Source organism: Somniosus microcephalus, chromosome 24, assembly GCF_052327205.1.
Source record: "Somniosus microcephalus isolate GS21.2 chromosome 24, FLI_Smic_1.0, whole genome shotgun sequence".
NCBI classification, from domain to species: domain Eukaryota; kingdom Metazoa; phylum Chordata; class Chondrichthyes; order Squaliformes; family Somniosidae; genus Somniosus; species Somniosus microcephalus.
In genome coordinates, this window is record NC_141010.1 from 66,723,107 (window position 1) to 66,742,722 (window position 19,616).

Below are 19,616 nucleotides of genomic sequence, written 5' to 3' on the forward strand. Positions count from 1 at the left end.
AGGGGAAATTTCTTCACCCAGAGGGTTGTGGGGGTCTGGAGCTCACTGCCTGAAAGGGTGGTAGAGGCAGAAACCCTAACCACATTTAAAAAGTACTTGGATGTGCACCTGGGATGCTCTAACCTGCAGGGCTACGGACCAAGAGCTGGGGAGTGGGATTAGGCTGGATAGCTCTTTGTTGGCCGGCGCGGACACGATGGGCCGAAATGGCCTCCTTCCGTGCTGTAACTTTCTATGATTCTATGATTCTAGGGCAAAGCAGCCCGCTTGATTGGCACCCCATCCACCACCTTAAACATTCACTCCCTCCACCACCGGCGCACTGTGGCTGCAGTGTGTACCATCTACAATATGCACTGCAGCAACTCGCCAAGGCTTCTTCGGCAGCACCTCCCAAACCCGCGACCTCTTCCACCTAGAAGGACAAGGGCAGCAGGCGCATGGGAACACCACCACCTCCAAGTTCCCCTCCGAGTCACACACTATCCTGACTTAGAAGTCTATCACCGATCCTTCATCGTCGTTGGGTCAAAATCCTGGAACTCCCTCCCTAACAGCACTGTGGGAGCACCTTCACCACATGGACTGCAGCGGTTCAAGAAGGCGGCTCACCACCACCTTCTCAAGGGCAACTAGTAATGGGCAATAAATGCCGGCCTTGCCATCCCATGTATGAATAAAAAAACAACTCTGGTCCACATGAGAGCAACCTAGTCGTATCAATGAGCTCAGGGACTGCCATCAGTTTCTTGTGTACAAGCCAGCCCCTACGATTTGGAGGCCAGAAGGCATGGTCCTCACAATCTGGGACCCCGGCCTGTCTGGCAGGAGCCTGAGTCCAGCCAGTTATTGGAGTCTATGTCGGGTTCATCTTGTGGTGATTGCATGTCGGGCTGTGCGTGAAGAGTTTCAGGTGAAGGCTGGGGGAGCAGTAAATGGACACTGCCTCCTGGGTAGTGTTCAGGCACTTTAGCCCCATGTGGGGAGGAGTCACTGTGAGTGGCAGGCTTGTGTGTTGCTCTTTGTGAGTTGTGGCTGGTCCCCTCACCTCACCTCAGCTGGGGTACAGGGACTGGGGGAGTGGGACTGGGGGAGTGGAACTGGGGGAGTGGGACTGGGGGAGTGGGGCTGGGGTACAGGGACTGGGGGAGTGGGACTGGGGGAGTGGAACTGGGGGAGTGGGACTGGGGGAGTGAGGCTGGGGGAGTGGGGCTGGGGGAGTGGGGCTGGGGTACAGGGACTGGGGGAGTGGGACTGGGGGAGTGGGACTGGGGGAGTGGGGCTGGGGGAGTGGGGCTGGGGGAGTGGGGCTGGGGGAGTGGGGCTGGGGTACAGGGACTGGGGGAGTGGGACTGGGGGAGTGGGACTGGGGGAGTGGGGCTGGGGGAGTGGGGCTGGGGTACAGGGGTGCAGGGGCTGGGGGAGTGGGGATGGGGGCTGATTAATGTTTTAAATCCTCTCCTCTATGTTGCCATAGTGACCACTGACACCAAGCTGCCTGAATCTGTGGAGTATGCCCTTTGACCTCATTGTGAGATCCCATCTGAAATAAAGATGTCCGATTCTGCCCTTCGACTGAGGTATAATGGAGGTCAGAGCATCATCTGCCTCCCGGCCCTGATTGGGCCAGCCTCGAATAACCCGCAGTTTGGCATGTGTTGGTCCGGTCGCTTTATCAATCATTTCCACTTCACTGAGCCCTGATGGGAAAGTATTCCCATCAATACACAGAAATGAGAAAATCAACACACCATTTTTCACTCCATTTCCTCCCTCTTAACCCAATCCTTTGATTGGTCCTTTTCAGTCTAGCCAGTTTCTCTCTCCCTGCTGTGCTCAATTTTCCTGTCAATGAGTTACGTGTTCTCTGTTCTATTAATAAGTTAGAGTATGAAGCAGTTGATATTTCAGAAAATCGAGACTACAGTTTCCTATTGTAGGGGTAAAATTCCTGACACAGGAATACTCCTGGATGTCAATGCACATTTACACCAATCAGATGATTACTGAATTTGTACAAGTAATGTTAAGGACAGACAATTCTAATGGTAACTGTTGGTGACTGTTGTGTATGTACCTTTAAGAGAAGAACTGATTCTATACTGCAGTACCGGCAGTGACCCTGTATATAAAGCCATAGCAGGCTTCTGTATTTCAGTCTTAAGTTACCCTCTGTTCAGTAAAATACCTGTTATTATTGTTCTCCTGCAGTCCGTGTATTATTTATACTCGGACACTACATTGGCGATGAACAGGTTCGAACTCACCTGCAGTACTGCATCACCTCACGGGGATCTTTCCCTGAGAAGAAGCTTTTGGAGGTCAGAACTATGATAAATTGACCCTTAGTGTTAGGGGGATTAAATACGTGGGGTTACGGGGATAGGGTGGGATATGTGTTGGTGTAGGGGTTGCGGGGATCGGGTGGAATATGTGTCGGTGCAGGCTCGATGGGCCGAAATGGCCTCTATCTGCACTGTGGGGTTTCTGTGATCTGTGATGAACAGGCGTCGACCGCGGGCAACCGCCCAAGGATCCCTCGGAGTTCGGAGAGTTGCAGGAGAGGCTGTGGAGAGCTGGGCTTGGCTCCCCAGTCAAGGTGTTCCAGCAAATCGTGCTGGTAGCAGGTAGTGCGCTGACCCTTCCGGACTGCAGGGGGCTCGAGCTCGATCGAGCGGCTCTGCAAAGGGGCCGTGCAGCGTCGTCGGGAGGAAAGAGAGAGAGAGAGGGTGGAGCGCACAGGGCACGGTCGGTGCTCCAGAACCGGGCAGCGTAGCGAAAATAAAACAAGGGGAAGGAAAAGTGAGATGCGCCGAAGCCATGGGTCGCCGCCATTACCCTGTAGAACGCTAGGAGCAGCGTGGCAGCAAGGGGAAGAAGGAAAAGCGTGGGAGGTGCCATTTTATTCCATTGGGGAAGAAGGAAAAGCACGGGAGGCGCCATTTTAATCCATTGGTGAAGAAAAAAAGCGCGGGAGGCGCCATTTTAAATCACCCAAGATGCCGAAAAGTGGCAGTATCACTGCTTTCGACAACGAGGTAGAAGACTGGACCACGTATGTGGAAAGAATTGAAGTGTACTGCAAGGCAAATGAGGTGGCCGATGGAAAGAAGGCGTCGGTATTATTAAATTTGATGGGCATGAGAACGTATAGCCTATTGCGGAATTTAATTACCCCAGCTAAACCAATGGAGAAAAGTTTTGAAGAGATTGTTAATACCTTACAGGAACACCTAAACCCTACACCGCTGCTGATAGCAGAAAGATTCAAGTTCCATAAAAGAAACCAGCACAAAGATGAGAGCAATGCTGACTATCTTACGGAACTACGCAAGTTATCGAAGCACTGCCAGTTCGGAGCAGGACTGGCAGACACCTTACAGGATAAGTTTGTCTGCGGGCTCCAGAGTGAAGGAACCCAGAAACGACTACTTTCGGAAAAGGACCTGACGCTAGAACAGGCTTTCAGCGTGGCAGTATCCTACGAAGCAGCAGCACGGGGAGCTGCAGAAATACAACAGAAACCACAAGAATACAGCGCTAACGAAATGGCGTATGGAGCAGAAAAGTGCTATCGCTGCGGCAGAACAACCCATGATCAGAAGGACTGCTGGTTTAAGGACAAAGTATGCAGGCAATATGGGAAAATGGGACACATAGCAAGAGTCTGCAGGTCGGGAAAGAAAACCAACACTACAAGAACTACTAAGGAAAAGTACAAGAAAGTAAAGAAATTGACAGACAGTAGTTCGGAAGATCAGGAGAGTGATAAGGACTCCGGTAGCAGGAGACTAAGTTATCTAAAGTTACACAACGTGATCGCAAAGGAGGATCACCGAACAATTTGAGTCACCCTCATGATAGCAGAGTCCCCAGTAAAGATGGAATTGGACACAGGATCAGCCCTAACTGTCATGAATCGACGAGACTATGAGCGGCTATTCCCACACATACCCTTGAAGGACACGTCCATTGTATTGAAGACATACACGGGGCAAAAAGTCTACCCCAGAGGAAAAATAAGGGTGCCAGTTGAATACAATGGCAAGGAAACACAGAAGCTGTATCTATATATACTACCAGATGGAGGACCACCATTATTGGGACGTGAATGGATCTGAAAAATACAATTGAATTGGCATTCCATTCAGGCACTAACTGTGACTGATAAAAAGGATGATGACGTCACACCTGGACGACTGTCAAAGGTTCTAACTGACGCGAAAGAGGTGTTCCAACAAGGACTTGGGACTCTAAAAGGAGTAACGGCAATGATAAAAATCGAAGATAACGCAAACCCAAAATGTTTTAAGGCCAGACCGGTACCTTACGCGATCCGCCCAGCCATTGAAGCAGAGCTGGAGAGTCTGGAGCGTTCGGGTGTGCTGTCCAAGGTGGACTGGAGCGAGTGGGCCACACCCATCGTTCCTGTAATGAAGAAATCATTGAGCAGCACGCCTGGGGAACCGAAGAAGGTTCGCATCTGTGGGGACTTCAAGGTAACTGTGAACCCAGTCCTGCACACAGTACAATATCCACTTCCACGGATAGAAGATATTTTCGCCTCACTATCTGGAGGGAAACGCTTTACAAAGATTGATCTGGCCCAAGCGTATCTACAAATGGAGGCGGAAGAAGCATCTAGGAAATACCTCACGATAAACACTCACAAAGGCCTTTACCAGTACAATCAACTGGTATTCAGGGTAGCATCAGCCCCAGCTATTTGGCAGAGGGCGATGGAACAAGTCCTGCAAGGGATCCCGGGGACCCAGTGTTATTTGGACGACATCCTGGTTACGGGCGAAAATGACAGTGAACACCTTGCCAACCTGGAGCAGGTGCTCACGAGATTACAGGAATATTGGCTACGAGCCAACCGCCCCAAATATGAGTTCTTCAGGAGACAAATCTCGTATTGTGGCCACATGATTGATGAGGAAAGGTTGCATAAGTCGCCTGACAAGATTGAGGCTGTAGTCAAGGCTCCAGCACCGGAAAATGTGTCGCAACTGAGGCCGTTCCTCGGGTTGGTGAACTACTACCATAAGTTCTTGCCGAATTTATCTACAATTCTGCACCACTGAATGCCCTGCTGCAAACTGGAATAACATGGAAATGGAGTGATGAGTGTAAGCGTGCCTTTCAGAAATGTAAATGCCTAATCACTTCAAAAGAAGTATTGGCCCACTACAATCCAACACTACCAATTCGGTTAGCATGTGATGCGTCTCCCTACGGCATTGGAGCGGTGCACAAATTCCTTGACGGTTCAGAGAGGCCAATAGCCTTTGCGTCGCGCTCGTTAACCTCAGCCGAGCGTAACTACGCTCAGATTGACAGGGAGGCCCTCAGCCCGGTGTGGGGGGTGAAGAAGTTCAATCACTATCTGCACGGGCAGAAATTCACCTTGCTGACTGATCACCAGCCCCTGGTCTCCATTTTTAACCCAAAAAAGGGCGTTCCGGTGATGACGGTGCAACGGCTGCAAAGATGGTCACTTATTCTAGGGGCACATCAATACGACATAGAGTACAAGGGTACGAAACAGCATGGAAACGCTGATGGGCTGTCGCACCTACCATTGCCTATGGTAGAGGAAGCACCTGCAGTGGACCCTGTTGAGATATTCCATGCGACCATAGTCGAATGTCTACCTGTTACAAACTCAAGTATAGAGAAGGAAACCCGAAATGACCCGACACTCTCTCGGGTCTATGATTTGACGGTGAAGGGATGGCCAGCACATGGCGACTCACTGTTGCCAGCATTCTCGCCAAGGAGAGAACAGCTGTCAGTGTGCCGGGGGACCTTGATGTGTGGATCCTGAGTGGTAATTCCACCCAAGTTGAGAGATAGAGTGCTCAATGAGCTTCATGAGGGTCATCTGGGAGGGGTAAAAATGAAGAGCCTAGCCAGGGCATTTGTGTGGTGGCCGGGAAGCGATAAAGAAATCGAGGATATGACCAAGAGATGCACAGGATGCCAGAAGGTCCAAAACGCTCTGTAGTGTATGTAACGTTCCACCTTTAAGGGAACTATTTTAAGGGTTGCACTACTTTATCTTGGCTACTGTATACTGTAATACCGGTGGTGACCACACCGGTATATAAGTGCTGTGTAAGGATTTATTGGGCAGATTCGCCCTGACCTTCGAATAGTAAAGTCCTGTTAAAGTTACTCTTGCAGTCTGTGTATTAATTCACCGTATAACCCACAGACTTTACAGTGGCGACGAGTTCGATCTTACCCTGCGGCAGCGATACATCCGAAGCAGTTAACGAGCGTCGAGAGGAGGCACCCGCCCTCGTCATTCTGCTGAGAGAAGACTCGAGTCTGCAGAGCAAGGAAGAAGGAAGAATTCAGACACGAAGCCTTCCATCAGCAACAGGCAGTGATCGTCCCTTCTGCCACGGTGGTGAGTGAGCCGATCAGCCACGAGAAGCAAGTCGGCCACGTTGACTGTGAGTAGGGGGAAAATAAAAAAAAAGAACGGAGGAAGGGCGGTGAACTCGACCACGGTCGGGGGGGAAAGGAGCCGGACAGAAGTCGGGCCCAGAGGCGCTGAGACTGGGGCAGCATGGGGCACGGAAGCCGCGGTGCAAGCGGGAACGCAGCCGGTGTGAGAGACCGGGCTACCAGCGGGAACGCAGCCGGTGTGAGAGACCGGGCTACAAGCGGGCTGGGAGACGCAACAGCGTCGTGAGACAGCTCGACCGCGACCGGCGAAAGGCCGGGCAGCTACCGAGGCTGCGAGGCACTGCGACCGGGATCGTAAGGCGCGGGAAGAAATAAAAATAAGAAACCGCGGAGAACTCAGCCGCAGCCGGGGGAGGAAAGGACCGGACTGCGAGAGGGCTGGGAGGCGCGATTGGAAGCCGCTGAGGGAGAGACAGAGCCCGAGCGAGTGGGAGAGACAGAGCCGAGCGAGGGAGACCGAGGAGATTCAGCCAGCGGCTGGAACTGTTCGCCGTCAACGGGTTGTCCCCAGCGCCGGTTGCCCTGCCGAGAAAAGGGAACAAAGAACGCACTGAAGCCGGCGCGCAGGCTGCGAACCCCGAAAGCCAGCGGTCGTCGCCCGAGGGAAAAGCTTACCCCTCCCGCCAGTAGGTGGAGAAGAAGACAGGAGCGGGAAACCACCGTTTTGAAAGTGGGCGGGGAAGAAGACAAGCGCGGGAAACCGCCATTTTTGGAAAAAAAAATGTTAAAGAAAAATTTCGTTGTTGTTTCTCAGGAAGATTGTGAAGATGCCTAAGCGTGGCAACATCAACGAATTCGATTCTGGTGTGGAAGATTGGACCACGTATGTAGAACGCATCAAGATATATTGTAAGGTCAATAAGATAGCAAATTATGATAAAGCTCTAACCTTACTAAACTCAATGGGTGCGAAGACATACGGGTTATTGAAGCATCTTCTATCACCAGCTAAACCGGCGGATCAGTCTTTCGCTAATATTGTTGCTGTCCTGAAGGATCATGTGAACCCCACACCGCTGATGTTAGCGGAACGAGCTAAATTTTACGGGAGAACGCAACTAAAGGAGGAAAGCAACGCGAAGTACCTGGTTGAACTGCGTAGGCTAGCAAAATACTGTCAGTTTGGGGTAAATCTGACAGAGGCACTGAGAGACAGGTTCGTGTGCGGGATGTCGAAGGAAGGAACACAAAAGCGACTGCTCGAAGAGAACGATCTTACACTTGATAAGGCTGTCCTTATTGCAGCATCGCACGAAGCCGCAGCGAGAGGCACGGCGGAAATGCAGCTGAAGACAGCGGTACTCAGTGTGGATCAAATGACTTCGGGTACAACGAAATGTTACCGTTGTGGGAAGACAACACACGACCAGAACCAATGCTGGTTTAAAAACCAGGAATGTAGAAAATGTGGCAAACTTGGTCACATAGCTAATGTATGCCGGTCAGGAAAGAAGACCAGCAACAATAAGTCACCGCAGAAGAAGTACAGAAAGGTACATAACGTGACTGTGAAGAGTCCAGATGAACTGAATTCGGATTCAGACCCCAACAGCAAGGAACTGGGTAGTCTGAGGATTCACAATGTTAGTAAAGAAGCTGACCGACAAACTATCTGGGTCACACTGCAGATTGCAAAAGTCCAAGTGAAGATGGAAGTGGACACCGGATCGGCGTTGACGGTCATGAATAAACAAGATTGCAAAAAGTTACTCAAACATATTCCCCTACGGGATACGGAGATAGTATTGCAGACATACACGGGGCATAAAGTATACCCCATCGGAAAGATAATAGTCAAGGTGAGACACAAGGGCAAAGATCACCAAGGAATGGACTTATATGTACGACCCGAGGGAGGTCCACCACTTCTGGAACGGGAGTGGATCAAGAAAATAAAGATAGACTGGCACTCACTAAACACAATGACGGTAGATTTCGGAAAGAAAGATGTCAAACCTGAACGGTTGTCCAGAATATTGGACGAGGCTAAAGAGGTATTCCAGCAGGGACTGGGAACACTGAGAGGAATTAAGGCAAAAATCAAGATTGCAGAACATGCAAGCCCAAAATTTTTCAAAGCCAGATCGGTACCTCACGCGATACGACCTGCTGTGGAGGCAGAACTGGAAGAGCTTGAACGTGCAGGGGTACTGTCGAAGGTGGACTGGAGTGAGTGGGCCACGCCCATTGTTCCCGTCATGAAGTCTTCATCAAGTAACAAGCCAGGGGGACCGGGGAAGGTCCGCATCTGCGGAGACTTCAAGATCACAGTTAATCCGGTGCTTCACACGGTACAATACCCGCTTCCGCGGATTGAGGATATCTTTGCTTCATTGTCTGGCGGGAAACACTTCACCAAGATAGACCTGGCACAAGCATATTTACAGATGGAGGTCGAGGAAGAGTCATGCCAGTATCTCACAATCAACACGCACAGAGGCTTGTATCGATATAATAGACGGGTTTTTGGAGTAGCTTCGGCTCCAGCAATTTGGCAGAGGGCCATGGAGCAGGTCTTACAGGGTATTCCAAGCACTCAGTGTTACTTGGACGATATCCTGATTACGGGAGAAGACGAGGAGGAACACCTCACAAATTTGAAACTGGTGCTCACCAGGTTGAAGGAATATGGCCTTCGAGTTAATCGCCAGAAATGTGAGTTCTTCCAGAAACGGATCTCGTACTGCGGTCATGTCATTGACCAAGAGGGGCTGCACAAGTCACCTGACAAGATCGAAGCGGTCGTGAAGGCCCCCGCTCCGGAAAATGTATCACAGTTGAGGTCGTTTCTGGGGTTGATTAATTATTACCATAAGTTTCTGCCAAATCTATCCACGGTGCTGCATCCGCTGAATGCTCTGTTGCGGAAAGAAGTACCATGGAAGTGGAGCGAGGACTGTAAGAAGGCCTTTCGCAGAAGCAAGGCGTTGATTACCTCTGAGGAAGTGTTGGCTCACTTCAACCCAACGCTACCTCTTCGTCTAGCTTGTGATGCTTCCCCTTATGGTATTGGAGCTGTACTCTCACACAAGTTACCAAATGGCTCGGAAAGGCCAGTTGCATTTGCGTCCCGATCATTGACCTCCGCTGAGCGAAATTATGCTCAGATAGATAGGGAGGCTCTCAGCCTTGTGTGGGGAGTAAAGAAATTCAATCATCACCTGCAGGGCAAGAAGTTTACATTGCTGACAGACCACCAGCCGTTGGTGTCCATATTCAACCCTAACAAGGCCGTTTCCACTATGACAGCACAAAGGCTACAGAGGTGGTCCGTTCTACTAGGGGCACACCAATATGGCATCGAATACAAAAGGTCCAAACAGCATGGAAATGCTGATGGGTTATCGCGCCTACCGTTGCCAGTGGAAGAAGAGGCAACTACAGTGGACCCAGTGGAGATGTTCCACTCAACCATAATGGAATGTCTACCAGTAACAAATTCCATGATCGAAAAGGAAACAAGAAATGACCCGACTCTCTCACGAGTCTACGCTTTAACGGTGGAGGGATGGCCAGTACATGGCGAACCAATGCTGCCAGCATTTTCGCACAGAAGAGAACAGCTGTCAGTGTGCCGAGGAACCTTGATGTGTGGATCTAGAGTGGTGATTCCACCCAAACTCCAGCAGAAAGTACTAAAGGAGCTTCACGAGGGGCATCTGGGTGGAGTGAAAATGAAGAACCTAGCCAGAGCGTTGTGTGGTGGCCAGGTATTGATGGAGACATCGAAGAAATAACCAAGAGCTGTCTAGGATGCCAGAAGGTCCAAAACGCGCCACCACAAGCTCCTCTGCATCCATGGGAGTGGCCCTCATCTCCATGGCAAAGGGTACATATTGACTTTGCTGGTCCATTTATGGACTCAATGTTTTTAATCGTGGTGGATGCACACTCCAAGTGGCCGGAGGTAATAAAAATGTCCTCCACCACCACGGAAAAAACCATCACAGTATTAAGGACCATATTTGCCAGGAATGGGCTGCCGGAACAGATCTGTTCTGATAATGGACCGCAATTTGTGTCCGAAGAATTCAGGAAGTTCTTAAAAAGCAATGGGGTCAAGCACTATACGTCCGCCCCATACCATCCCGCCACCAATGGATTAGCTGAAAGGTTTGTCCAGACCTTCAAGAAGGCCATAAAGGCCATGGGTAATGAAGACATAAATCTACAACATAAGGTAGATAACTTCTTGTTGGCGTACAGGAATGCAACACATGCGGTCACAAACCAAACTCCCGCCATGATGTTTTTCAATAGAAGAATAAGATGCCGGCTGGATTTGATTAAGCCAAACGTCAGAAGGGACGTAGAGAACCGGCAATTTCAAGGCATGAATGAAAGGCCAACTAGATCCTTTCAGATAGGTCAACAAGTTTTGGCCCGGGACTACCGTACCGAGAAATGGCAGCCGGGAACTATTGGAAAAAGGCTAGGACCGTTGATGTATACCGTGGACATTGGTGAAAGCATAATAAGGCGCCATGTTGACCAGATCATAGAATCATCCACAAAGGCCCAACCTACTCCACAACTCTATACGTCTAATGTTGAAGCAGAGATACCCAGAGCATCTACCTCCGATCCGGTAATACTGGAATCCGATGAACCTGAAATGGTCCTTCAAGCCGAATCGACCTTGCCAGAAGAACATACTACACCACCGAAAATGACTACACCACCGAGGCGTTATCCGGACAGAGTCCGGAAGCCTCTAGAGAGACTGAATCTGTGAACTGTTTCACATAAAGTTGTATATATGTTAAGATGTTATATTAATGGGAATATGTATATATTGTTAACCTAAAAAGGGAGGATTGTAGTGTATGTAACGTTCCACCTTTAAGAGAACTATTTTAAGGGTTGCACTACTTTATCTTGGCTACTGTATACTGTAACACCGGTGGTGACCACACCGGTATATAAGTGCTGTGTAAGGATTTATTGGGCAGATTCGCCCTGACCTTCGAATAGTAAAGTCCTGTTAAAGTTACTCTTGTAGTCTGTGTATTAATTCACCATATAACCCACAGACTTTACACGCTCCACCACAGGCCCCGCTACATCCATGGGAGTGGCCCTCATCTCCATGGCAATGGGTACACATTGATTTTGCTGGTCCATTTATGGACTCAATGTCCCTAATCGCTGTGGACGCCCATTCGAAATGGCCAGAGGTCATCAAAGTGTCCTCCACCACCACGGAGAAAACTATTGCAGTCCTACGGACCATCTTCGCCAGGAATGGCTTGCCAGAACAGATTTGCTCCGACAATGGTCCACAGTTTGTGTCAGAGGATTTCAGGAGGTTTCTGAGGAATAATGGGGTGAAGCATTACACATCTGCCCCATATCATCCAGCCACAAATGGATTGGCTGAGAGGTTTGTTCAGACCTTTAAAAAGGCAATAAAGGCAATGCATAATGATGACATACCACTACAACACAAGGTGGATAATTTCTTGTTTGCTTACCGGAATGTGACACATGCAGTCACCAACCAAGCTCCAGCCATAATGTTCTTCAACCGAAGGCTAAGATGTCACCTGGATTTGCTCAAACCAAACATAAGACGAGATGTTGAGGATAAGCAATTCCAGCACATAAATGAGAAGCCAACCAGGAGCTTCAAGATAGGGCAACCAGTCTTGACCCGCGACTACCGAACAGAAAAATGGCAGCCAGGAACGATATGCACACAGCAGGGGCCACTAATGTACACAGTGGACGTTGGAGAGAGCATCGTGAGACGCCATGCTGACCAGATTCTAGAGTCACAGGAACAAGCCAAACCCATACCACGAGCAGGTGCACCTGGTAATCAACCTGAAGTACAGATTGCGTCTACCTCAGAAGCAGTGGAATTGGAAGTTGACGAACCAACCAATGACAATGAGCCAGAATCAACTCCGCCGCAAGAACAGGATACTCGAGAAAGGCGCTATCCAGTCAGGATCAGGAAGCCTCCTCAAAGACTGAACTTATAATACAGAGAAAATTGTAATTGTAATTAGTTATTATTTAGTTGTTAAATGAATGTTATGTACTGTTTATCTAAAAGGGGAGGAATTGTTGTGTATGTACCTTTAAGAGAAGAACTGATTCTATACTGCAGTACCGGCAGTGACCACACCTGTATATAAAGGCATAGCAGGCTTCTGTATTTCAGTCTTAAGTCACCCTCTGTTCAGTAAAATACCTGTTATTATTGTTCTCCTGCAGTCTGTATTATTTATATACTCGGACACTACAGTGACCCTGCCCAATAATGAATCACAAGTAGTCTGCCCCACCCATTGTACCTCTCCTCTCCTCTCCCCACTTATTTACTTCTCTCATCTCTCCTTTTCCCTGGCCTCCTCAGCTCATCCTCTCCACCCTTTCTACTACTCTCCTCTCCTCTGCAATCTCTTTAAGCAACTCCCATACACCATGGTCAATCACTCTGTCATGCAACCTACACCACCCATTGAACCTCCTGTGGGTTCTGTGTAAATAGTCTTTGATCCTCAAACGTAATGAGACAAATCGCCAGGATATTCACCATTGCCAATATTCAACTGCTGCGAAATTCTCCCGTCCCCCAGCAATAAAGGAATCATGGAACGCCAAGGAGTATTTGGTTATTTCAGTCTGTATATTATATAAAGTAGTACGGAACTTTTCCAGCATTGACCACCCCATCACCACGTCCAACCTAAAGCCTCCCCTCATTCAGCCCACCTCAAGCTGTCCTGCAGCCGGTAATCTCCGTGGGAGGCAGAGCTGGAAAGTAGCACAGCTGCAAAAAACGTCACTGTGTTTAGAATAAGATGAAGGTCAAGAACTGTTACATAACCCGACTCGTCACTCAACAGCCTTTGCTTGTACGCACCACAAACAATACTTTCTATAAACAGGCTCAAGTGGGGTGAAAGCGTGTGTTTATAGTACAAACTGCCAAAGGTATAATGCTGTTCTCTCTGATTGGTCGGCAAACAATGTGACATCGTGGGGTCAATTTTAACATAAACCACCCAACGGAAAACTGACGGGATCGAGTGCATCGCTGGTTTTACATCCAGCCTGATTGAAGTCAATGACGAGCAATATTGAGCAGCTCGTGGGGTTCCCACCCCGCAGGTTAGGTTAAAATTAACCCCCCATATTGCAGGCTAAACTACGAATTGTTAATTAAGAGAAATAAATCTACACACAAGCAAGTTAAAGCTGCAAATCACACATCAATACTGGACTGAATCTTCTCCAATACCTTTCACCATCTGAGACCAGGGCAGCAGGGTTTTGAAATTCTCAGCCTGGGTCTTGCTGCGTTGGTGCCTGTGGCACATGCCAGATTTGAGTATCGGGAAATCCACAACCCAGGCCTGTGATTGATCGTTAAATCTCCAAAGGGACGCAGAATGTTCGGATACACATTACCAGTCTGCACCAGGAGCCATCAACCATAATTGTCCTTGTAAAGACTCCTTTAAATTGAGTGTGAAGATTTGTGCTCCCGGAGTTGTGTCTTGTCGCAGGGATGTGACCATGTGAACTCAAGGCAGGGGCACCTATGGTCTCAATGGGCATGTGCCTACAGCATAAACTGCCCATAATTGTGCGCTAAATTGGCAAGGCCACGCGGAGACACAATGGGGGGAAAATTCGGTTGCTTTGCGCCTCCCGTTAGCACAGTAATGGGACACAAAGCAACTAGCGCCCGGGCACGGCAATGTTTGCGCTGCTCGCAAAATTGACCAGGCATTTTGCAGCGATGCTAAACACTACCGCCACGATCTCCTGCGCCTGCAGATTGATATACCTATCAATTCATCCAATGAAAAGCGACGAGTTAAGAAAGTAACTATAGGTTTTTATTGGCTAAATAACAGAGCCCACCCTCGTGGGTGATCGGATCCAACAAGGAGGAATACCAGCCAGTCGACCACCTTTATACCTGGGCAGGTAGGTGGAGCCATGGGCGGAGTCAGCAGTGGTCAGCCCAGGTATAACAGCGTGACAAGCGGCGACCTCGTATAGTGATACAACAGTGTGAACAGTGATAACCATAGAGTAACGATATAACAGTGATAACTATAGTGTAACGATAGTGAACGACAAAAGTGGTTTACCACATTCACCCCTTGTTTAGATTTGAGTCCGGCGGGGTGATGTGTACTACCAGTTCTGGTATGTCAGTCTGTCCGGAGGCCTCGTAAGCCTTTCCGATCGTCGCAGCGGCGGTGTTGCATTCTCCGGTGGTGATGCTGGTGTCTGCGTGGTCGGCGAGGGCTCGTGGGGTTCCGGCATGCCGTCTACCTGAGCTGGAATCGGGGGGGGGGGTGGGGGGTGGTGAAGGTGGTGTCTCCGGAATGCCCGAGGGTGCGAGGCCTCGCAAGGAGACTGTGTCCTCCCGCCCGTCTGGGTATGTCACATAGGTGTACTGAGGGTTGGCGTGCAGGAGGTTCACCCTCTCGACCAGGGGGTCCGTTTTATGGGCCCTCACGTGCTTTCGCAGCAGGACGGGCCCCGGAGAGGTCAGCCAGGTTGGTAGCGTGGTTCCCGTAGTCGACTTCCTGGGGAAAACAAACATTCGTTCATGGGGGGTGGCGTTAATGGCAGTGCAAAGTAGTGACCGGATGGAATGCAGCGCTGCCGGGAGGACTTCCTGCCAGCGGGAGGTTGGGAGGCCCTTAGACTTTAAGGCTAAGAGGACGGCCTTCCATACAGTCGCGTTCTCTCTTTCCACCTGGCCGTTCCCTCGAGGGTTGTAGCTGGTGGTCCTACTTGCTGCAATACCTCTCGCTAGTAGGAACTGGCGGAGTTCCTCGCTCATGAAGGAGGAGCCCCGGTCACTATGTATATAGTTTGGGAACCCGAACAAGGCGAAGAGGTCGTTCAGGCATTTAATGACCGTGGTACTGGTCATGTCTGGGCAGGGGAAGGCGAAGGGGAAATGGGAGTACTCATCAACAATGTTGAGGAAGTACACATTACGGTCAGAGGACGGGAGGGGCCCCTTAAAATCGATGCTCAAGCGCTCGAAGGGGCGGGTGGCCTTGATCAGGCTTGCTCTGTCCGGCCTAAAGAAATGCGGTTTGCACTCGGCACAGGTCTGGCAGTTCCTGGTCATGGTCCTGACCTCCTCGATGGAGTAGGGCAGGTTGCGGGCATTAATGAAGTGGTAAAGTCTGGTGACTCCGGGGTGGCAGAGGTCGTTGTGGAGCGTCTGAAATCTATCAATTTGCGCGTTGGCGCATGTAATTCATGATAGAGCATCAGGGGGTTCGTTCAGCTTACCTGGCCGGTACAAGATATCATAATCATAGGTGGAGAGTTCGATTCTCCACCTCAAGATCTTGTCGTTCTTGATTTTACCCCTCAGCCTGTTATTAAACATAAAAGCGACCGAACGCTGGTCGGTGAGGAGGGTAAATCGTTTGCCTGCCAGGTAGTGCCTCCAGCGTCGTACAGCCTCCACAATCGCCTGGGCCTCCTTCTCGACCGACGAGTGTCAGATCTCAGGGCCCTGTAGGGTCCTTGAGAAGAAGGCCACCGGTCTCCCCTCCTGGTTAAGGGTAGCGGCTAGGGCGAAGTCGGATGCATCGCTCTCCACTTGGAAGGGGATGGACTCATCCACCGCGTGCATTGTGGCCTTAGCAATGTCTCCCTTAATGAGGGAGAAGGCAGCGCACGCTTCCTCCGTAAGGGGGAAGGATGTGGACTTCATGAGGGGTCTGGCTTTGTCCGCATAATTGGGCACCCATTGGGCATAGTAGGCGAAGAGTTCTCTTCAGCGCCTTTGGGCAGTGGGGGAGGGGTAACTCCATGAGGGGGCGCATTCTTTCGGGGTCGGGGCCGATGAGTCCGTCCTCTACTACGCAGCCAAGGATGGCAAGGCGTGAGGTGTTAAACACACATTTCTCCTTATTGTAGGTGAGGTTCAGCCGTCGGGCCGTACGGAGGAATCTCTCCAGATTAACATCATGGTCCTGCCGGTCGCGGCCGCAGATGGTGACGTTATCTAGATAGGGGAACGTGGCGTGCAGCCCGTTCTGGTCAACCATCCGGTCCATCTCCCTTTGGAAGACCGAAACCCCGTTGGTGACGCCGAAGGGAACCCTAAGGAAGTGGTAGAGGCGGCCATTCGCCTCGAAGGCGGTATACTGGCGGTCCTCAGGGCGGATAGGGAGTTGGTGGTAGGCCGACATAAGGTCGATGGTAGAGAATACTCGGTATTGTGCAATCTGATTGACCATATCAGATATGCGGGGAAGGGGGTATGCATCCAGCTGGGTGTACCGGTTTATGGTCTGGCTGTAGTCGATGACCAGGCGGTTTTTATTGCCGGTCTTAACGACCACGACCTGGGCACGCCAGGGGCTGCTGCTCCCCTCGATGATGCCCTCCTTCAGGAGACGTTGCACCTCAGAGCTAATGAAGGCTCTGTCCCCGGCGCTGTACCGCCTGCTCTTGGTAGCGACGGGTTTGCAGTCGGGGGTGAGGTTAGCGAACAGGGAAGGTGGCGGGACCTTGAGGGTGGATAGGCCGCAGGTGATACGCGGTGGGCGGTTTAAAGGCTGCTGGTTGTCGACTGTGAGTGGGGGGAGGGGTCCACCGTATGCTAGAGTGACGCTTTGGAGGTGGGATTGGAAGTCCAGCCCTAGTAGGATGGCAGCGCAGAGCTGGGGGAGGACGAGGAGTTTAAAATTTTTATACTCCGTGCCCTTAACCGACAGGGTCATGACACAGTAGCCGCTGATGTCTGTGGCGTGGGACCTCGGTGCCATCGAGATCCGGTTGCGCGTTGGCCGGACAGTGAGGGAGTAGTGGCTCACCGTGTCTGGGTGGATGAAACTCACCGTGCTTCCGCTGTCGAACAGGCAGGTCGTGGCGCGGCCGTTTACTTTGATGTCCATCATGGACTTGGACAGGTGGTGCGGGCGGGCTTGGTCCAGTGTGACGGAGGCTAGTGTGTGGCTCAGCGAGCTGCCGTAGTCTGCGGGTGAGGCGGTGGTCGAGTCCGGAGGCGAGGTGGCGGTCGAGCGTGGAGGGTAAAATGGCGGCGCCCACGAGGTTGGACAAAATGGCGGAGAAGATGGCTGCCCCCACAACTCACATGAGGCACTGCTGGTGTCAGTTGCCTGGATCAAAGATGGCCACCCCCATGACTCACACGTGGGGATGCTGGCATCTGTGGCCTTGATGGAAGATGGCCGCCCCCACAACTCGCATGAGGCACTGCTGGCCTCTGTTGATCTCTGTTGGCGTCTGCAGGCCTTAGCAAAGTGGCCTTTCTTCAGGCAGCTTGAGCACGTCGCGTTTCTCGCTGGGCAGCGCGCCCTAGGATGTTTCGCTTGGCCGCAGAAGAAGCAGCCGGCGGCCCGATCGCGGGGGTCCGAAGTCGCAGCCGGTACCAGGGGTGGCGGTCCCGATCGGGTCCGGGACGCTGACGCAGAGGTAGGTCCCAGGGGCGGCGCTGCGAGGGGTATCGCGGTCGGGGTCGGTCCCGAGTCCCAGGGTCGCAAATTACTGTACCTGGAGTACGCCTCGAGGTCCCGATGGGCCACTTCTAGGAAGCGAGCAAGGGCTGCAGCTGTGTTCAGGTCAAGGTCCTTTGCTTCAAGAAGTCTTTGCCGTGCGTAGTCGGACCGCAGGCCTTTCACGAAGGCATCGCGGACATTATCTTCAGTATTTTCTGCCGCTGATACCGCTTTAAAGTCACAGTCCCTGCCGAGCGCTTGTAGCGCCCGTAAAAATTCATCTACCGACTCTCCTGGCTGTTGCGGGTGGGATCTTAGGAGGTGTCTGGCATACATGGAGTTTACCGGGCTCCGGTACTGTTGTTTCAGCAGGTTGATGGCGGCTTCGTATGTTTTAAGGTCCCGGATGAGTGCGAATACTTTAGGGCTCACTTGGGCGGTCAGAACTCTTAGCATGGATTTCTGAGGCACGCCGGATTCTCCCAGGTAGGATTCGAAACAGCTCAGCCAGTGTTCGAAGTCGAGGGCTGAGTTTGCTGCCTGTGGGTTTAGATCCAGGTACGGTGGTCGGAGGGCTCGCAGCCAGGCTGGCTGCTGTGGCTGTTGTAGCTGGGCGTCTGGCTGGTCACTTGGCTGGTCGTTTGACTGCTCAAGTGTCGACATTTTAAAATTTAGCCAATAAAATTGATATACCTATCAATTCATTCAATGAAAAGCGACGAGTTAAGAAAGTAACTATAGGTTTTTATTGGCTAAATAACAGAGCCCACCCTCGTGGGTGATCGGATCCAACAAGGAGGAATACCAGCCAGTCGACCACCTTTATACCTGGGCAGGTAGGTGGAGCCATGGGCGGAGTCAGCAGTGGTCAGCCCAGGTATAACAGCATGACAAGAGGCGACCTCGTATAGTGACACAACAGTGTGAACAGTGATAACCATAGAGTAACGATATAACAGTGATAACTATAGTGTAACGATAGTGAACGACAAAAGTGGTTTACCACACAGATCATGACGTCAGTCGAGCATGTAACGCCTCGGACCAGATAGTGAGTGGCGCCCCCTGCCTTATTGCCTGCCATTAGCAACGACAGGTTGAGGGGAGCGTTTTGCAGTTGAGAAGGGACTGGGGGAGCGCTATTTAAAGGCGAACGCTTCCTGCCTTTTTTTGTTGGTGACATTTTTGCACCACGCATTCTGAGATAGAGAGAATTCTGGAGAGATTCAACACTGTGTGAAGGAGTTTTGGGTACTGAGCAGCACTTTGCAGGTTCATTTTGATTTGACCTTCCTTGTATCGATTTAGAAGAGACTGTGGGGGCTGCACTCTGAGCTCTTTCCCTGGGTCTCTCCATTGTTCTTTCCAGCAGATTTGATGTACAGGTCTCTCCAGGCCGAGATTCAAGGCTGCAATGAGCAGGGTGTGGATGGAGAGCAAGATCGACCCTCCCCTTTAAGAACTGGCCGGCGCCAGTGTGTCTGTGTTCCATTGCTGACTGACATCACATGAGCTTCGCCAGCGCTCTGAGGTAGCGCCTCGCTCCTCAGCGTTAGCGCATTAAGACAGGTGTGTAGTGCCTGATTTAGCGCTCCAATCACCTCCAGAGGCGATAGAAGCCAAGTTTGCAGTCGGAGGCGATAATTAGCGCCAGGCGCTAAACTTTGAGCC

The 19,616-nt window shown here is 51.0% G+C and overlaps 1 protein-coding gene across 1 annotated transcript in view; it reads left to right on the plus strand.

The window, feature by feature from the left end:
- The window catches only part of LOC147101517 (corticotropin-releasing hormone receptor 1-like), a 663,409-nt gene that overhangs the window by 133,304 nt on the left and 510,489 nt on the right, over positions 1–19,616 (plus strand). The window lies entirely within an intron of this gene.